This window comes from Helianthus annuus, chromosome 14 (assembly GCF_002127325.2).
Source record: "Helianthus annuus cultivar XRQ/B chromosome 14, HanXRQr2.0-SUNRISE, whole genome shotgun sequence".
In the NCBI taxonomy this organism is placed as follows: Eukaryota; Viridiplantae; Streptophyta; class Magnoliopsida; order Asterales; family Asteraceae; genus Helianthus; species Helianthus annuus.
Window position 1 is genome coordinate 150,646,981 of NC_035446.2, and position 4,197 is coordinate 150,651,177.

At 37.1% G+C, this 4,197-nt stretch overlaps 1 long non-coding RNA gene across 1 annotated transcript; it reads right to left on the bottom strand.

Moving 5' to 3' along the window:
• Positions 1–201: 201 nt before the first annotated feature.
• Positions 202–648, bottom strand: LOC118486713. The gene is made up of 3 exons (XR_004879627.1): positions 522–648; positions 345–441; positions 202–266 (listed from the first exon to the last, which is right to left on the bottom strand). It is a non-coding gene; the product is annotated as an uncharacterized LOC118486713 (long non-coding RNA).
• Between the last annotated feature and the right edge of the window lie 3,549 nt (positions 649–4,197).

A 4,197-nucleotide genomic window follows, 5' to 3' on the forward strand; every position in this document is an offset into this window, starting at 1 on the left:
ACTTAATATGAATATAGAGCAGTAACACTGACCGAAAGCGGTAGTCTGGTTCAGATTCATGATAAAGGATGCTTCGCATCTGCAAAACATGGATATTAAATATAAGCAATAACTCCTGTTATTTATGATATCTTAGTCCAAAACTAAACCATGAACTAGGCTTGTTTGGCTTGGGAAAGGATGCTAACATGAAAACAGATACGGGATAAGACATATGTAACACAAGGTGATTCCGAGATGTGATATCTGTGGCGAAATGACCCGACCTTCCCAAAGAAAACAAATCTAGGGTTAGTGAATAACAAAATTAACTAAATATATCCACAATTCATAAATTAATATACCTGGGCATACGACTGCATTAGCAGCTGAGAGGCCTGGTGGATGTAATTCCGATCAGGTTTTCCGTTCAGTTGAATGAGTTCCCTCTTCCAGCGAGACCTTGAGTCAGATCAGATGATAAACAATTAGCTATATGGTGACTGATTAAAACACCCAGAATTAATTAAGCGAGAGTCTACCTTGTAACAGGCTTAGTAGTGTTTGCACCGATCTGAATCGCATCCCTTTCCATGTCGGATTGTGTGAATCTAATGAGGTTTCGATCGGACTGGCGGATCAGTTGAGGTTTGGGAGAGACGGAAGTAGACCAGTAGCGGCACCTATAAAGTTCCCGCCCTTTTATAGTGTTTTTTTTTTTTTACAATATTTTTTTAGGGTGAATTGCATATATCACCTTATAAAATTCATTTATTGCATATTTACCTAACCCAAATATAAAATTGCATATCTTCCCTTACTTTTTAAATAAAGTTCCAAATTTACCTATTTTAATTTAATTTATTAAAACTAAATTATAGAATGACTACTTTACCCCTATTTTAACTAAAAATTCCAAATGTTTATGCTTTTACCCAATTTTAACATTTTGTCATTTTTACGTGTTAATAATTGATTTTTCATGACTGTGGATGAATCGGTTCATCAATTATCAAGTAAAATAAGAATCAATCAATTGTTACACTTGCCATTAAAAACACCTATTACAGTATCCATAAAAAAGGAAAAAATATTATCAGTTGACCAATTTTTTAATAGATTTTGCAAATTCAAAATGCCCATTACCAACAAAAGGTTCAAAATTTTTATTTTAATGGCCAATGTCAAAACATCCATTGCAATTGCAGCAGCAATGATAAAACACCCATTACGAAAAATAGGTTCATATAATATACTATTTAAATTACCAGATTTTCTCTACATAATGGAATCGTTGACTACAAAATCAAACAGCCTAGAACCAGACTTTAAAGATCGAAACGCTAAGAGGAAGCTAAACAGTCGTCGCTGTGTTTGAATCTAAAAGCAACCGATGAGATAACGGTTAATGGGGTTTTTAGTTTTAAAGGGGCAATTTTGTCTTTATCTAAAATGTTAATAAGGGAGGGGATATATGCAATTAAGGGTGTTTTGTAAGGGGAAATATGTAATTCTCCCTATTTTTTAATGTAATTGTTTAATAAATAAACTAAAATGGTAAAATGAACTCGCGGTGGGTGGCTAGAACTCGGTTGATATTGATTGAGAAAATCCAAAACAAAAAAGTCTTGATATACCAAAAAATTATGTCAGTAATTATTTTATATGCATTGATCGAAAAAAAAAAAACCCCGAATATTAGTAAGGGTTTGGGTAGAATTGACACCGGTACTCACGTTGTTCGGGTAGAATGGCCATAGTACAGATATTGTGATAGCCCAAAATATGGAAAGCAAAGGTTGTGAAAGGCTTAATGGTCATGTCGTTAGGAACCATAAAGGACAATAATATTTAGGTGTTAGATGGAAAGGTGATACTTGGGGACTGTGTTGCAGATTAGTTACCAGCGAATGAAGCAATGTTAATGTTATAGTGCAAGACGTTAGGCCACATCAGATATCAGGGGGCTGGTAGAGTTAAAAAAGCAAGAATTGTTATTGGTGAGTTTATAGAAAGCGGTGTGAGATTATGTGAACATTTTGTAATGGGTAAATCACACAGTGTGAAGTTCAACAAGAAAAGGCAACATACAACACAAGGGATATTGGATTACTTTCATTCAGACCTTTAGAGACCTGCCAAGACAATTTTTGTTAGAAATAATTTAGTTATATCCTAAGTTTATGAAACGAATGGATCCTTGATCCTCGCCCTCTTGGGGTTTCCATTATATAGAAAAGTTACAATCCCGTAAATTAGGGAATATTACAATGACAAGCAAACAATGATAAATACAGAATTATATCTACAAATATATTGTCTATTACACCCCCGCAGTCGAAGTCGGAGGTGAGCGAAGGCTTAGACTGGATCGAAAATCCTCAAAAAGTGTCCGTGGCAAGCCTTTGGTGAAGATATCTGCAATTTGGTAACGAGATGGAACATGGAGAACTCGAACTTGACCTTTCTAAACTTTTTCCCGAACGAAGTGTATGTCGAGCTTAATGTGTTTGGTGCGTTGATGCTGAACTGGGTTACCCGATAAATAGATGTAGGTCCCCTTGAGTCGTATGGATCTTTCACAGAATTGTCAATCCAATCAAGAGTGCGGAATCCTCTTGATCAGCATGTCACAGAAAACGTGTAGAAACAGAAATCAGCAATTCACAATCAAACCGGATCTTTATTAATTATCTATCAAACTGATTACAATCAATCAAGATCCCTAACCAACTCCAAATTCGTCCAAGCCCTAAGCACTCTCACGAATTCTCTCTAAAATTTGTTTTGGCTGATTAACCTGAACCCTAAAGCCTAACCTTGTTTATATAACACAAGGTTTGCAACTTGGGCTAGGTTAAACCTCATGGACTGCGAATTGGCGTAAGCCCAGTTCGCCCCCTATTAACCCAATTCGTTGGGTTTGGTTAGCCCAAACATTACAACTAACTATTACAAAGCTAAACCCGCTAACTGTTTATCGTTTAAGTAATTACAAAATATCCAAAGACCAAATCTAAGCTGTTGTCACAAATATGCACTAACAAACTCCCCCTTGACAATAGCTTCATAAAATAACTTTGTCTTGGAATCAAAATTCAAGGTATCAAAATCAAAATTTTCAAAGGTCAAATAGTCCAAACACATATAGGAACCCTCAGGACCAAGGACCTAGTGGAAATCAAAATCAAATTCCATCAACAGGTCTGAGATCCAAGACTCATGTTAGGAGTAATGGATATTGGATGGATGTTCCAGTGGTTGGTAAATTTGGACAACCCAAGACCATTAAGGCTTGGGTCCCCCAATCTAACTAATTTCTTGGTTGGTGTGTGCAGGAGCTGCTAAGGAGGATTATCAACTTATGGTATGTTGATAGTGGCTGCTCCAGGCACATGACGGGGGATGCAAGATTGTTGACTGAGTTTGAAGATTATGATGGTGGACATGTGAATTTTGCGGGTGCTAAAGGTGGTAGAATTACAGGTCGAGGAAAAGTGACCAATGGGAAGATCACACTAGACAAAGTGAACCATGTTGAGCAGCTTAAACACAATCTGATGAGCGTGTCTCAAGTCTGCGACAAGGGTCACTCGGTCCATTTTACCAAGACTGAAGCATTAGTGTTGAAACCAGGTTTGGAGATTCCGGACGATTGGATAGTAATGTGTGCGCCAAGGAGAAATGACACTTATGTCATTGACATGGGTGCTAAGGATCCGACTGCTGTGGTGGTGTGTTTCCTATCAAAAGTATCTGAAGCTGAATCGATGTTGTGGCACAGACGCATGGCCCATATTAACTATCGAAAAATGAATTACCTTGTTAAAAATGAGCTAGTGAAAGGGGTTCCAATACAGAGGCTTCAAGTGGAAGATAAATGTCTACCCTGTCAAAAGGGAAAACAACACAAGAAACCTCATATGTCTAAAACAGTAAATTCCATAGATGCCCCTTATGAATTACTTCACATCGATTTATTCGGTCCCGTGAACGTGAGGAGCATAGGTGGAAAGTACTATTGCCTTGTTGTCACTGATGATTACTCAAGTTATTCATGGGTTTTCTTTTTAGGTACAAAAGATGAGACAGCAGAGATGTTGATAGATCTTTTTACAAAATTGAAAAATGTCCATGATGCAAAGATCAAGAGGATAAGGAGTGATAATGGCACGGAGTTCAAGAATCGTATTCTGGATCTCTATTGTCTTCGTAAGG